Source organism: Zonotrichia albicollis, chromosome 15 (assembly GCF_047830755.1).
Source record: "Zonotrichia albicollis isolate bZonAlb1 chromosome 15, bZonAlb1.hap1, whole genome shotgun sequence".
In the NCBI taxonomy this organism is placed as follows: domain Eukaryota; kingdom Metazoa; phylum Chordata; class Aves; order Passeriformes; family Passerellidae; genus Zonotrichia; species Zonotrichia albicollis.
In genome coordinates, this window is record NC_133833.1 from 13,111,599 (window position 1) to 13,128,558 (window position 16,960).

Consider the following 16,960-nt stretch of genomic DNA (forward strand, 5'->3'; position numbering starts at 1 on the left):
GGGTCTTTTTTGTTTAAAAGGCAAAAGTTTAAGGAAATATTGAAAAGAAACAAACCTCTTTTTGATTCCATGTCAAGCTGTGCATCTCTCATCCCATGCACACATTGCTGCAGTTGGTGTGCACAGCTATCCTCATCCCTGCAATGGCTGGATGTGGCTGGTTTAATTTCAGTACCCTACCAGTCATTCTTTGGCTAAATTTTTAACAGTCTCCTGTTTTTTTTCTTTTTTTTCCCCCCCACAATTCTTCCTGGAACTATAATCAACAGATGAAGCATTATTTTTGTATAGATTATAGTTGTTGAGTTAAATAATAGCATAAGGCAAGACAGAGAAATTGCTGTTGATGTCCAGATAAATATCACTTAACAGCAATTCTCAGCTTTAAAAGTTAAGAGAAGTTAAGTACTGAGGAGAAAAGGGCACAGCTGTGATCAAAACTCACATATTAATGCAGTGCATTTGTATTCTGTACTAATTTCGTCTAGAGAGTGTTTGTGTGTGTGTCTGTGCATAGAGTTGTGTTTTCCTGGATTGTGTGGATGGATGAAAACAAAAAGTACAGGGAAATATCTGAGTACTTTGTTCTCCTTTTGTGTAGCATTGCTATTATTCCCCAACTAATTCTTGTTATAAAACTGAAGCTTTGTATTTCAATCTGGGAAAAAAGAAAAGGCATTGTTTAAAAAACAATGTAGAGGCAGGAATTTGAGTCATGACAGAATGCTGTAAACACAAAGAATGAAATCTTAGCAGGTTGCTGGAGTGTGGTTATGTCGAGGGTGGTGCATCCTCACTGCTCTAAGTACACACTAGATAAAGAGTATTTATGTGTGCACTTATAACAAAAGGAAAAATCGTTTTGACAATGTGGACAAAGAATTTTTGAAGAGTTGTTTACTGTTTGCTGGAGTAGAGGAATAGTACAAAACCTCCTATAGTATATAAATGTGTATAGTCACCATTTCTTTATCATTTTTACTTTTTAATTAATTTCTATTAATCAGACCAAGCCAAAATTCTGAATCTGATCATCATATTTGGATGAGAGGAGGAAACAGATGTGAATTTTAGCATTCAAATATGTCCTGGCTATCTGACTGGCTCGCTGCTGGCTATTTTTTACGGTTTTAATCACTTCCTCAAGTACATGACACATTCTTGATCTGGGCCACCAACACTTTTCCATCTTGGCACAAAGCAATAAGGAATTATGTCTCTGTGTAGGTGCAGGTGCAATGCAGAATTATCCTGAGTGCTCATGGCTTTCTAATTCAAATGAGACAATCACAGAAGGTTGTAGAAATCCACTAACAGCTGAGAACACCCCTGAAATATCCAAGTAAACATCCTACAAGAAGTGTTCTCACATTGACCCTAAAGGCACTTTTATACATCTGAAAGTTTCTTGTGAAGCTCTGTTTAAAATATCATCTTTACTTCAGACTTTCTTGTCTTCTGCAGGACACTCTAGCCCTGAAAAGCTTTCTTATCCTCCTACACTCCATATTCAGCTTGCTCTTGATTACAGTTATTTCACCCCTGTAAGGATTCGACTTCCAAAAATACATATAAAAGCTTTTATTTCTGTGCTATTCAGCAGAAAATAACCACAGCATGGAGGCCACAGAAAACTGTGGATCCTGTTTCCTGCCTGCATTAAACAGTGGAGAACTAAAGCCACCAAACCATTCCCACCCACCTCTGTGTGTCTGTCCTCTGCAGACCTGAAATGGAGCTTTCTGTCTCTAATAAGTTTTTCCACTTGATTTTCAAGATCTGATCTCCATACTCCAAAACATTTTGTCTGGTTATTGAGAAAACTTCAGACTCAATGTCTTTCACAATCGTTTCCAGTGAGGGTCTTGTCCTGTCAGAAGGAAAGAAAGAAAAAGGAAAAAATGCAATTTTGGCTTTAAATCCCTGTCCCAAACAAGAGGGTATAATAATTTAGAAATCATTTTCTTCTAGATTATCAAGGCTTTACTTCCAGTTTTAGCTGGGGATCCTTCAGCCAAAGTTAAAAAACATTTTCAGGAAGAATCAGCAGTGTCTGATTTGGTCATTTCCAAGATTTCCAGAGGAGATACTAGACCTGATTGTTCTCAATTCACGAAGAAAGGAACAGAGGGGACAATACAGCAGACTGCCAAATGGTCAGGCTTATAAACTTGGATTTCTTTTATTTTTCCTTCAGGAATTAGAATTCCTAGATTATCTTTAGCTGGTTAAGCAAGAAGGGGCAATGTTTGAGAATCTCTCAGTTTAGCTGAAAGGAGACATTCAACATCCTTGTTTTCCAGAGAGTGATTGTTGTTATAACTAAAACAAGTTCTATTAAAAATGTGTAAACAGGGCAGTGTATCAATAGTTAGATATGGCTTTAGTGATTTTTATTTCCCATTAGGTGATTTGAGTACACTCTAATGGAATCAGACCTAAATATTTATTTTGAAGATGCTGTCCATATAACAAATGTGAGCAGAATAAAACTGCAGGAAGATGTTGCCATGTTCCTGCTAATTAATGGTTTTAGAGAGTAGAGACACAGTAAGTGGCTATGGAGGGAGGGGGAATTTTGGCCATTCAACCAGCCCTTACAGCAAACCTATCTCTTTTAAAATTTTTAATATATTGACATTTTGTAGCAGGAAAATCAAAGTGATATATTTCTCTATGGAGTAGAATTTTCAGCCATTTCCTACTAATGGATGGATTTTTTCCTGTAGTATGGATGTTGATCATCACTGTAGCCCAGATTTGAGTACAAGCTCAATTAGTGAAATTTGCATCTTAAGATCTAAAAAATTTTCTGTGGCATCATTTGATATTTTTGTGCCTGCATAGTTTTTAAATGTTCCCACTTGGTCACCTCTGCAACATATTAAAGAACTCTCATTTTCAGAGCTGAACACCAGCTTTTCCTGGCAGTTGGTTTACTCTGCAGCCGTAGCCCAGCCCTCTCATTCTCTGGTGTGTGTGTCCCAAATTAGCACCAGAACCCCCACAGTGCAGAGGAGGGTGATGGATGGGGCTCTCTCTGGGTTCCACTTTTCTGGATGTTTTGTTCATCAGTTTGATGGAGTTAGAATGTCACAAAGGTCATGTAATCTGATTTCTGCATCTTTGCACAGAGTAAGTCTTTATCTAATTATTCCTGTATAAGAGGAATGACTTGTTTTTATGAGATTTTATGAATAGTATATTTTGGAATTCCATTCAATCTGGGTTTAAAGATTTTAGGAAATGACAATGCAAAAATTCACTTGGTCATTTTTTTCCAGTGATTAATTGATGTTAATGTAACATGTCATTGGAGTAGAAAAAGAAAAAATATTCTGACATGGCTATAATAGGAAAATTCTCAGCTTTGGAAAGAAGAGATATTTCATTGTGTTTAATTTTTCCTTTTATTTATGAGTTACTGGAATTTTTTTGATAATCTAAATTGGGATTGAAATAGGTTCTAGTAATAAATTCCATTAACTATTCTGTTTACTATCGAAATAACATCAGAACAAGATTCTGTTGGTTTGTTTTGAGGGGTTTTTTTGTATATTAATTTAGGATTTGTTGGTTTTCTTTTTTTAATTTTTATTCTCTGTAAAGGAAGTGATAGAACTAAGTGATATCCATGGAGTTTTTTTGAGTTTTTTACAATCTTAAAACACGTCCTTCAGTCAAAGGATGCACATATAAACCAACACAAAATGTATATTTAGGAAACAGCAGTTACTGCACAGCAGAGCCCTCTGAGACTTCAAAATCCAAGTGGGGTGTTTCAAGTAATATTAAGGTTTTGAACTAAGACTGCATAGGATGAATTCCACTGACAGAAATGTAGAACTCCAAGAGGAACTCCAGTGTACATCTAGGAGTGTTTATTAATAAGATTAAAAAAAACCAAAAAACTTTATTGTGTCATTCGCAATTCAAAGACAATCAAAAACAACCAACCCACAGTACCAGATGAGTTTATTGCCTTAAATTTTATGATGTTTTCCTTACAAACTGCTGGATTTTTTTCATTAAAGTGAAAAAACCCTCATGTATCCCCCTAATGCAAAACATGTGAGACCAAGCAACTTTGTGGATTTTCTTCATCTTCCCATATTTTAATAATTTTCTTGCTGCAGTAGAGAAGATGGTAATAGAATGGGCACAACATTCTGGGAAAAGCATCTAAAATTTCAAATGGTGGTAGGAAACCCCTGAGGAAAAACATTTCCATCACAAAGTGTTCTCTTTTCAAGGAATCTTTGATGTCTGTCATAGGACTCCACATTCCAAAATCTCCCTGCTTTGTTTCTTTTTTAAATTAATCATTTGAACATTTTGGGGGCTTGAAATGTTTACTGGTGATTATTAAGACACTGAAGTACTGCAGAAGACTCATGAGGCTGCATATTTACCCTCATAGCCTTTTTATATTTTATTTTGACAAACCTTCAATTGGAATTTTTAATTCAAACTATTCTCAAATGTTACAGCATTTTTACACAGTACATTATCAAAGTATCTAGCCCTTTGATAAGGGTAATTAAACATGCCAAGTTTGTTTCCACAGCCCTAAGTCTGCAATTGCTTCGTCTTTCGTTCTGCTCATGGCTGAATTCAGCGCTCTCTGTTTATTCCCAGCAAAGCCAATGGCAGTGCTCCATCCCACTAAATGGGGGGATATTTATACCAGAATTCATGATAAACAATTATTTTGGAATAGATAATAAAGGAAAGTGCATTAGAAAGTGCAATCACAGATAAAAAAGGTCTACATTGATTATTGATGAGAGTTGTCTGATTAGAACAAGAGTGTTGTTTGTCCTTTACTTGGGGGTGATGGAAGAAATAACAAGAGCATCCCTATTTATCTGGAAAAAATATTTGAATAAGTTACATGAAAAGATTATTTTAAAAGAAATTAAATGTAGTATAGACTTGGTGCATTTTAACCAAGTTTAAATGTGGGTTTTGTGAGATTTTACAAACTCATACTTGCCAGACAGTAAGTGGTTTTTTTGAAAGAAACTCTACTTGGAATTAGAACTCAAATGTTATGCTTGTGAGATCATTTTCCCTGTCCTTAAGCTGGCACTGAGTAAGGTGTTTTTGGTTTTTTTTTTCTTTTTCTAGCCAGGGTATGGCAAGGAATTCTCTAACATTGTGTAATTGTCTTGGTTTCACAACATAATATCAGCTTTGTGTCACACACCCTGCCTGATGCTTTTTATTTTCTTTCTCTTTGGGAGTGCTGGGACTGCAGGGGCCTTGAATTTGTCATTGGAATACATCCTAACAAGAATTTCAGTTCACAGAGCAGGGTTCTTTCTCTTTGTTTTAGATTTGTGTAGAAGCAAACAGATTACAAGTATTTTAATAAAAGCAGTAGTGATAGCTCAGGAATAAGGTTTAGACTTGGTGTCTGTGCCAGGGAGTACATTAGTGAAAAATAAAAGCATGTGAAATGGCATGCTACTGACATGAGCTGATTATGATAATGCCTTAGTACAAATTTTTGAAAATCAGATACCGCAAAAATATACCATTAACTTTATGTTAATAAAATATTTTGCTTGATGCCTTTTAAATTATTCATTTGAAGTAGTCTAAAAATATAAAAGAACTCTTATTATCATTCAATTTACATGATTACTTTAAGTTCACTTTTTTGGTTTAACATAAACAGAGGATAAAATCCCCATCAAGGTTTTAGATATTTAAAATGTATCATTTTTATGCAAAAATTGGAGCCTGTTAGGATTTTAAGGTTGTCATTAGTACAAATATAACTCCAATTTCTGATTTGAAACTATTTTACACATAGAAATTACTGCGTTTGCTGATTTGTCTCATTATTTCTGCTTTGATTATTCATATACTCTTTTGAAAAACACAGTTTTACAAAATAAAAGCGGAAAATCTATAAACTGACTTAATACTGCTAGGAGTCTTTTTTGTCAGTAACACAGGAATCAAGGGAGCCAGGGAAGGAGACATTTGGCTTATTGAATATGGGAGTTGGTATTTTTTAGGTAAGCTGAGCTTTCTCTGACAGTGGCATCAATCCAAGTGTGGCTGAGGCACACCAGGACTCACCAAAAATTTCTAGTAGGGCGGATTTTTTTTTTTTTTTTTTTAATAAGGAGGACCTCACCAGCCCTAGCAGGGAGGCTGAGAGACCTCTCTGCATCATCTGTGACGGCTGAAATTTGGAGAAGGTGTTACCTGACCCTCTGCTGTCTCTGACAGTGTGAGATCACAGACTCAAGCAACTTTCTGACTTTTAGGATCACTGCTGTTTCCTTAAATTGGTGACAGCTTCTAGAGGCTCACATGATTTTTTTTTTTTTGTTTTCCCTTCTACTTCTATTTGACTGTGCAGTCTATTTCCTTTGGCTGTACAGACAGTTTTAACAGCACAGACTTGTCCTCGGGCTCCTGAGTCTGGTTTGTCCATCTCCAGGAACACTCAGTCCCTCGAACACCAAGGCTCCCCCTCCACGAGGCCCTGGGGCTCAGCAAGGGGTGGGAAAAGGGCGCTGCTTGCAAAAGCCAACTCTCAGCACTCGGTTTTGTAGCCATGAAGAGAATTTTATTTGTGGCTTCCTGTGGAGAGCTGTGTGCACAGAGGATTGCAGGGCTGGGGAGATAAACCTTGGCCCTGGAGTGCGGCCACGAAATGAATGAGGCAGCTCTGCAGTCACTCACAGGGGATCCAGCCTGAAATCAACTCAGCCTGCATTGCCATCAGCCAGCATATGCAGGGGATTCTCACAGCTGCTGTGCTCAAGCCTTGTTTGTTGGAGGAGGTCACAGAAAATAGATGGTTTCATTTCTTATTTCTGAGAGTCATCTCTGCTTTCTGTGCTACAGACTTAATCCCCACCAAAGCCACTCTGGCTGAGAAACACTAGACAGTGTTATTTCCCTCTGATTAGCACTTTTTCCCAAATGGTTGTTTAATCTCCATATCTAGGTTAATTTGAAATAGCAACTGAGAACAGAGACTTCCAAGAAGGAAGGAAATATATTGTACTGCTTTGCTAAAAAATTATCTTCACAAAGTAAAAGCAGTTGGATGAGGGGTTCACTGTTAAAAGACACTTTCCAGGCCTGCTTCCATTCACTAGATCAGGATTTACAGACAGAGGAAATGCAGTAATTCCTGAAGGGGGGTCCAGAAACAAGATCTTTTCTTGCTTTAAACTCAGAATTCATCTTGTGGTGCATCATTTCAGGTCATGTCAGCCAAACAGGGACTTGGTTTAGTGATGGCCTTGGCAGTGCTGAGTTAACATTTGGACTTGGTGATCCTAAAGGTCTTTTACATCTAAGGGGTACTATGATTATTCCCTGTTAGACCAGTTTGGATCCATCAGCAACTTTTTAAAACAATTGACATCAAAGGGGAAAAAACTCAAAACCTTCAGCATTTAATACCTATTTCCACATTCACTTTTCATCTTGCATTGTGCAACTGTCTTAGCTGAGAGTAAAATACGCTAAATTTGGTGCTTGTATACTACATAACCTTACTAGCTGGAGAGAAAGGCTGTTATGCAACAAAGAGTGATTTTACTTTGAGCATTATCTTCTAGCTTCAGGGGTTTTTTAAAAGTTTGATTTGGTTTCTTTTTTAGCTCTTGTTTTCTTTGTTACCTTATTCTCCTTTTCTTTTGGTCAGCTCTCACAAGGCTCGCGCCAAGGTGTGAAATGCTCAGCATTGTTTTGCAGCAGTATTTGTCTCTCTGGGAGGAATCAGAGTTTGTTTCACTGGCAACTCTGAAATCACCTCTGGGTCTGTCATGTGGTTAAGCTGCAGATGGTTTGCATGAGTTGCTTGTTTGAACTGCATGAAATGTCCCTCTGGAGTCTGCTGTGATTCTGAGGAATATATGCACTATCAGTCACATGAAAACCAATCCATGTTTTACTTTTCTGTGACATTAATCCTCACTAGCCATAGGTTTGGCTGTACAGTTCAGCTGCTTCTCCAGGTGAGGGGAGAGGCACTGGTGGGATGCCATGGGGAGCTGTAACAAACCTTTCACAGGCATCGCAGCCTGTGGAAACCTCAGGAGATACCACTGCAGATAGTCAGGGATGGATGGGGAAGAAAATTCTCACAAACAAGTTGATGTCAAGTATCATATTGGAAAGGAAACTTTTTCACCCTCAATGGATTGCCAATGCAAGGAGGCTTCAAATAAACACAATAAGTTAGTTTTCTCCTTTGCAGTGGATCCTTTAGTTTTTAAAGGATGAATTCTCTTTTTCAGAGGAGTATGTATAAAACAGATGCTGTGGTGGTCAGGCTGCTTTTCTTCAGCACAGTAACATTTTTATACTCAGCCATGCTTGATGTGAAAGCCACAGGCAATGCTGCAGCTTGCTGTTGATGGTTTGTCACTCACAGAGTTTCCCTGGCACAATTTATGTATATGCAAATACAACGGCTTGTCATGCCGCTAGATATTTCAAATGTCAAAAAACTCTGGTTACCCTGTACAACAGCAGAGGATTACAGCCTTGCATGGCATTGTGGCTCTGAGAGAGATTACAGAGCAGCTGAAACAATAGTCATGCTTCACTTTGAAAATACAGAATACATTGAGGAGGAGAGGGAGAATTCATAAACTGAATTTATGAATTTAGGGCTTATGAAAGGTGTTCAGTTATCATTTCAGGGGTGTCATCTCTAATTATTGTTAACCTAAGATACAGCACATTGTGATTAGAGACAGCAGGGCGCTGCTTTCAAAAAGTTTGTTCATCATTTAAATGCCGAATTATGGCACTTCAAAATATTCTCATTATGTGAAACAATGGCCATTTTTAAAGGTCTGGAGAGAAATTACAGAACGGAAATCCCTTGACTGCTCAGTCCTTCTGAAAATCTCCCATTTATTCTTATCAAACTTCAAAAGTCTCAAAATACCCAGATTTGTTACTCAGATTAATTTTTTAGCTCTCTCACTGATTTTCTAATTAAATATATTCTTGCTATTTCAAAAATGCTGATTAATATTTTAGATTCCAGAGGCTGTAACTCTAACTGAATGTTGGAATCCCGCTAAAATGGGATGTTTAATATGATAACATGAATAGATGGTTGGAATAGGAGGACAGAAGGCTGGGTAAATAAGGTGGTAACTGAACTACAGACATATCTGGGGTCAATTAGATTTGGAATTGTCAGTCTTAAGCTGTAGATGAGGTGCAGAAGTGGTTTACTAATGATTTGGTTTCAAGAAGAATAGCTTTGGTGTGAAAATCTGAAAGCCAGCCTTGTTCCAATAACTGGCTTTCCTACCTTAAAAAAAGCTTTACTTTCATCCTGTGGCACAACACTTGAATTGCAAGACTGAGAGTTGCATTTCTCCTTATTTTCATGCAAGAACCAACCCCATGCCTCAACTGTGTGTATCACAAGGCAAACTGTGGTCAGCTGTCACACCTCTGTGATGCTCTGGTGACAGAAGGTGAAAACATGGGGTCTACAAATTACAGGATACAAACTTTGCATCTACTCTATTTCCTCTTTCTCTTCTAGGAAATTGCAAATTACAGCGAAAAGAAGAGTTTCTGCTTTTCAGAAGCTCACAGCTCACTCTGACTCTGGGAGTCTGGAACTGTTTGCCAATGGCAGCTTGGTTTTATTTGTGTGGAAATTGCACAGCTCTGACATTTGTAGTGTGATTGTTGCTCTGCTCAGGTCTTTCCCTGATATATTGATCTGTGCTTTCTTTTCTGCTAACAAGATATTCCATCCTCATTTATAAATGCTTGAAATTAGCAAAAGGCATCACCATAATATTTTGGTGTAAACCGGGGGTTTACAAATCGCTCAAAAGTCATAATGTGTGTAGGAAAAAATGTGCTCTGGCTGCCAATCCTGGCAGTGCTCATCCAAAAGGAGAAGCACCTCCCATGCAAGCCCAAAGTGTGGGCTCATGTTCTGAATTTGCTTTCCCCTCTCATTAGTAATGATAGAAAAAACATCTTTGGCAAAGAGCTGCCTTGCATAGTGCTGGAGAGGGCAGGTTTTGATGCCATCCCACACTCTCCTGGGTGTGAAATATGCTGGGAAATGATCCCACACTACCTGTGACCAGCTAGGGAGTCTCCTGTGCTGTACCAGCACCAAACCAAGCTCAGGCAGGTCTGTCCTGAGGGAGGAGCCCTGCACCTCCCTCCTCTGCACCATACGGAACTGTAGGAAAGCAGAACATGTAGGAATTAAACTAGCAGCTTATCTGTCTAAAATATATTGAGTATGATCTTTATAGCTGATAATGAATAATATTAAATATAACAGCAAATCCCAAGTCAGTTTTGAATTTATCAGGTATTGGTTGATAATATCTTGCAGAAGTTGTACAGATGCAGATCAAGATGGGTATTTTTTCTTTTTAATTCCAGCACTCATAAAGTTTAGTGGCAACTTCTGAAAATGTTTTGGGAGCTGTAGTCCATGTCTCAAGTGGTGCATGTCCGTACTACCAAAAAAAGATGCATTTTTTTTCATATTTGCCAAGAAGAGAACCATAAAAGCACTCAACAGTGAAGTGAATGATTTCCATGTTAAATCCCATACATTACCCTTCACTTCATTTGGAGGAGTGAAATTTCTCACTCATGAGAGACCAGGCTGTTGGAACTTAGAAAATCTGTGCTGATCAGGATGATAACAGACTGTGCAATACATGGAAAAATAATTTGCCAAAAGCTTCACTAGCAAAACTTTTGCTTCATTTATAAATTTCAGACCTAAAACACTACCAATGTTCTCTTAAGAGAAGAGATCCTGACTGAAATGTAATATGGATTTCTTCTAACAACATAGAGGGTTAAGACAGAAGGAGAAAAGAGAAGTTTTACAGGAACTGTTTATTTATTAACCAAGGCACATAGCTGGAAATGGATCAGGCATGCTGGCAGATCATCAAGTATCATACAGGAGTTTAGCATGGTTTGACATTTTTCTATAGGATTCTGTTTCATAACTATTGAGAAGTAGTTGTTGATAGCTGCCATAAAGGAAGAGTCACTCCCCAAGCAGCAGAAATTAACAGCAGTATGAAAAAATATCAGAATTCATTTTGGATGTCAATAAGTAAAAATAAAAAAAAAGTGAGCATGAATGTATGAATACAAACTTCTCGTTGCTCTTAAAAAACCCCACAACTTTTAGAGACACTTGGAAATGTAGAGAATAATGTGCTGTTTAGATGAGAAAAATATTCTAAAAGTTATTTTCAACATCTTAGATTATCTCCATTTGAAAATTAGCTGTCAAACATTTAGCTACCAAAAAAAAAAATGGAAAATAGACACCTGCTTGCTTTTCAGGTTTTTTTACCTTTCCTTTCTTCCTTTCTTAAACTGTGACTGAATTTCTCATGGTTTATTCTTCATCCACCCCCAATTTACTTCCATATATTAATTCATTTAAGGCTACTAAAATTACTGATTTGCACAATATTCAGAATTTTTAGCTGAACACAGTGAGCAAAAGTCTCTGCTTGAATATATGACTGAACATATACTGCTAAACCAGCAGCACTCAGCTGAGTGTAATAGCCAAAAAATGACTGGTGCAGTCACAGTTCATGAAGTCTTGTTCATTTGATGAGGGAACCTCCATCATGAACTTAATGCAAGAGAAATCCAGGCTGTTTAACATTACAAGTCCCTTAAATGCACTCTGAGGCAGCATCTCATTCTTTACTGTCCTACAACCTGTACCAGACAAAAATTGCTGAACTCACATGTGTTCAGCTTTTGCTTAGTATTTCCACTCAATAAATATGGATTTGGCTCATATATATATACTGTTTACTATTTATGTTCTTTTTTACCTTTTTTTCAATTTGTATTTCTTAAGTGTGTTGAGGAAGAAAACTGACTTATCATGAGCAGAGTTACTTGAATTTAATTTTCTATTGCCATCCAGTTGCCTGCAAGTCCATTTGCAAGAGTAGTAGTTTAAGAATAACTGAATCTTTTTAACAGATGTATGTATGCTGTGTGTGTGTTGAGAACAAAATGCAAGCCTCATCCCATTTCTTGGAGAACTTGTGTGAATCTTCATCTGACTCAGATGGCCAAATTTTTCCTGTGTAAAGATTCATCAGAAACCTCATGTAATCTCTAAGTTCCTCTGTAAAAATGTCAAAATTATTTTTCCTACCAGAAAAATTGCTGATCCAAATCAGATTTTCAGATTTTTATCCTTAATAAAGGGGCGCTAACAAATTCATGATACTAAAATATTGTGACTTTGCAGGGGGTGATTATTTTAATGAGGAAAAGCACAAAAACCATCCCCTACCTCCATCTCAGTTTACAGACTCTCTTTCTTTAGATGAAGTATTCTGCTCTGTTAAAAACGATAATTTTTTAAAAAAAATTTAGGAAGGAAAGAAAATGGTCAAAACCCCAGCTATTATTATATAGGTAGCTAGAGTGAGGAATGAAATTCCTACAAGTATCCAAGTTTTTATTAAAACTGCTAATGTCTTTTCTATTTAGATGCACATAAAATAAACAGCACATCAAATTTAATACATATATATAATCGATGATCTGAGATAAACTGTAGCCTTTATTCCAAATTTGTAAGCATTATTCTCATTTATAATTGCATTCTCCATTGTGAGGCAAACACAATAGGAATTCTCATATTATTAAAAAAAAAGATATAAAATCTAGAGGACAATTATTCACTGTAGTTCCCAGTAATCTTCCAGAATCTTTTTCCTTTTGTGCAGATACTCCCTTAAAAGTACATTAATAAAGAGTAAATCTAAACAAGATAAGAAGAGAAAATTAGAAGCCTTCTCAATACATTTTCTTCCCCACAGTCGGAATTACAAAATAATTTTGTTTCTTTTTTCCAGTTCTTTGCTGTTGCCCAGCCAACACCTGAGGGATCACGAACAAACCTTGGAGTAAGTAATTAAAATTCAAAGCTCCAGCATTCTGATAGTTTTTACACTTTCTTTTGCTTCCAACTAGCAAGGAATTTTCCAGACAAGCTTTTAATTAACAGGTGAGCTTAACTGATATGTGAATTTTCTTTAAATGGAAAGGATATCAGTGAGAAGTGTGGCAGGACTCTTTCATACTCACAGTTAAGACCATTAGTTTGTTTGCACATTGATGAATGTTTTCTTTAGTGAATAAATAAAACTGAAAATACAAGTATTGGGAAGAGGTGAGGCAGAGTTAACTGGAATTATGCTGATTTTCATAGCACCCCCTCAAAGGAAACTCTACCCCAGCTCTGACAGATTAGCCTGCGGTGTGGAGTGAGAAACAAGTGATGGAAATTCAGGCACCATGAGCAATCTGTTTTGCCTAAATAAACCTTACATGATTTCCTTAGGTTTGATCTAATTTCACCTAAGTTTGCCATCTAAAATAGAGGTGACCACTGGATCTGTGTTCCAACAAGAGGAGATTTAGAGTGGTGAATCCACCTGAAAATGAGAAGAGCCACGTTCTGTACATGGCCAAAAGCCTGGCTGCCATGTGCCAGGCTTTATACCTATTAGCATTTATTTCTTTGGAATTAAATGGGAGCAATGACTGCTACAACAATGTTGTAGTCAAATACATAAAATTTGGGGTTCAGACAAGAACTTCAGAACTCAGCCACACATCTAATTACCAGAACACCCTGTGTCTCTGTGCACTGACCAGCCAGGGAACACGTTGCCTGCCTTTTCTTCTAAAACAGATGGTGCTTTCAGCGTGCTGTAAGGTCACCAAATTCAAGCTGTTACAAACCAAAAACCGGCTCCAAAGTTGTGCAGCTCTCCCAGAGATGGCTTTGCCAAGCAGCCCTCTCAGCTGCAGTGTGGAGGAGCTGGTGCACTGGGCACAGTGGTGGCAGAATGTCACCGAGCGGCCGGGAGGCTGATCTAAGTCACTGCCTGGGACTGATCCAAGGATTGCAGAGCAAAGGCTTAAAGCCACCTTCAACTTCCCAGGAGTTGAATTTGGCATCGTAATTCCAGCCCAAAGAGCTGGCTCAAAGCTTTATGAAATTGTAGAATATGTGAAAGCAAGCTGTGAAGATTTAATCCAGATAATATCACAGTGGTATAACGATGGGCTGGGGTAGCAACTGGGAGATTTGGCAGGGGCTGTGTTGCAAAATGGCCAGCATTTCCTTCCTCAGGATTATGATTTCTTTGTTAAAATAAAGGATAGGTTGTTAAAACAAATATTTTCAAAGTATTTCACCGTATACTGAACAGTGAGCACTGCTGTACACTGAGAAACAAATTAATGAATCAAACATTGCAGCACTATCCACAGGGGCTCGTTTAAAAGCAAATGCATGACAGAGCTGGAAACCAGCTTAAATGCAAATGAGCGAATGTGATGAAATCTGTAATGTTTGATTCATTAATTTGTCTCTCATCGTACAGCAGTGATCATTGTTTAGCGTGTGCTACTAATGAAAGACCTTTATAGGCAAGGATTTCCAAATTTATAGATGAGCATTAACAGAGTTCTGTCACAAAATCCTTCATGGCCATGAGATTCTTGCATCTGTACTAATTAGTTTTTTAACATAATGATTTAATATATATATTAGTTTTCTTATTATGCAGGCTAGCAGATGGAAAGAAGGAGAGCCAGCATTATCTGGTCCTCTAATTTTCAAAGGCCACCAGCAGCTAATATGTTTAAAGGAGAAAAACACTGGAAAAAATAATATCTTGGCTATGAGATGAAAAGAAAAGCCCTCCTCCCACTCTTTATAAACAATTACTTTCCAGATTTTAATCTACTGATGAAACATGACTAAATCCCCAAAAGGGGTGGAGGAGGGTGTTCGGTGTTATTGTTTCCCTTTTATAGGAGTTAAACTATGAAATATCAATCTGACAGATACAATGGTAATTTATATTTAGTCCTGCACAGCAGTGGCATCAGCCTCTGTCTGCTCCCTAACTCTCAGCCTGTAGCTGGGATTCCCTTTGCAGTTGTTCCCATGATTCTAAACTGGAAGCAAGCAGGACAGAAAAAGAAATATCCAAGTAAACAGCCACTGTAAAGCATAACATGGAATTTATCAATTTAGGTTTCAATGGCAAACAAAATTCTATCTCAGCCTCAGCATTTGCAGAAATTTGTATAGATTCCTTCTTGTTTGTTTTTGCGTTTTGCTGGGATTCATCAGTGTGATGATGGCTTTGGTTAGTAGTGGCATTTTGAGAGTTGGGTGGCACTAACCTCCCAGCACACCAGGAGAAAAGAAAGAGAGAACTCTTTTGTAGCATATCAGCAGCACAGAATAAAAATCTGGCTCAGTTAAGAACCACATTTCCAAGATTCCTGCTCCAAATCCAAACAACATGCACCAGGCCAATCTGTCTATTTATTTCCATTCTGTATTTACAGTGTGGTGACATTTAGGCAAGTACAGTGCTAATTGCCTTGCAGGTACCTCTTGGTATTGACATCTGCAATTAATCACTAAGCAGGCAACTCTGGATTCAAACATTCTGATTTTGATCACGTCGCCATAGAAATGTGATATATTTACCAGCTTCTGGAGCCCTTGTTTTCTGACAGGACACTTTCTGTTCTCTTGGCTTTTTTCTGAGATTGCAAACCAAGATGTCAAATAATGTCTGCTAGAAAACAGCTAGGTCTTGGGGGCAGCTGGGGGGGTTGTAATGTCATTAGTAATGACATGTAAAGGTTTTTCTGTGAAAATGACTGTCTAAAATAATAGAAAATCTGGTTCTGCTGTAAACAGAATTTGGCTTTTACAGTTTGCTATATACTGGAGCAAAACAATACACGCTTTTTCAATTCTTACCAAAATTATTTGAAAAAGAGGATTGAAATAGGCATTTAGAAGTGTATGAATCATGACAAATATTTCCTCAGTAAAAAGTTTCTGAAGCCTTCTGTCTGGAAGTCTTCTGTCTTTTCTTTTGTTGGCTGGGAAAACAGCCAACAAAAGAAAATAAATCTGCGTGCAAAGATATCAAAAAGTAAATTGCATGAAAATTTTATTTCTGTTTTCTTATAGCATTAGACTTCAATCTTTTTTTGCCTAAATCTCTTTTTCCATGTATAGGTTTTCATGGCAGTCAGTTAGTTTTTCAGCTTCTCCAGCACTATTTAAACTTCATTTCTCCACCCTATCTTACTGCAGACCAATGGCACTGTGTATTCTCTCAGGATTCAGAATTATTTTCAAATTTTTAAGAAGAAAATTATTAGCTAGTTCTGTTCTGCTAAAGCCAGCGGCAAAGATCGTCCTCATGTCAATGTTTCAGAACCAAGACACAAGAAAACTGCAGTGTATTTTGCATGAAACCATAGCTTTCCTTGTTGTTTTCCTTTAATCTAGTTAAAAATTTTATTTTGTACCTGTTTTTCACCTTAGAAAACTGGAATTGCATACAATAGCTGCATCTTCTACCCTTGAACAACTATGACATGTAATTAATTACCTATTGCATGCCTCTCTTTTGAATGTATTATTTCCTAATGTCAGCAATTAGAAATACAATACCTAGTGGGCTTTCCACCCAGGGCACAGTGGTTGTGTGGCTTCTCTCTGACACATGAGTTGTGCATTCCCTGGCTGGGGCAGGGAGCAGGGTGGGAAGGGCTGAGCAGGGGAGCTGCAGGGTCCCCCAGGTGCTGCAGAGGCACAGCGAGGGATGCAAGGGTGCAGAGCAGCAAGGGAGCTGAATGGAGGCAGCCACTGCTCTGCTGCTGCAATATTTCTTGTCTGTAACCACTGAGATGGTTCCACAGCATTGGCATCAAAGGGTTAACAGGGTTATAGTTGATCTTGGTCTTAGTAGGATTTTTTTTGTCTCTCTTCTTTTGTAGTTTTTGTATTGTTCATTTCTGTCTGTTGCAGTAAAGTCTTTGAAGTCCTACCTACCGAGCGAGCAGGGCTTTTTTTTCTTCAAAACAG

The 16,960-nt window shown here is 37.7% G+C and overlaps 1 protein-coding gene across 16 annotated transcripts in view; it reads left to right on the plus strand.

The window, feature by feature from the left end:
- TENM2 (teneurin transmembrane protein 2) overlaps nt 1-16,960 on the plus strand; it is a 1,510,370-nt gene that overhangs the window by 844,426 nt on the left and 648,984 nt on the right. For 15 of the 16 annotated variants that reach the window (XM_074551980.1, XM_074551988.1, XM_074551987.1 and 12 more), the window contains one exon: nt 12,900-12,950. The exons of the other annotated variant lie outside the window; for it this stretch is intronic. The gene's annotated coding sequence lies outside the window, so the exon portion shown is untranslated. The remainder of the gene's footprint in view (nt 1-12,899; nt 12,951-16,960) is intronic. 16 annotated transcript variants of the gene reach the window in all.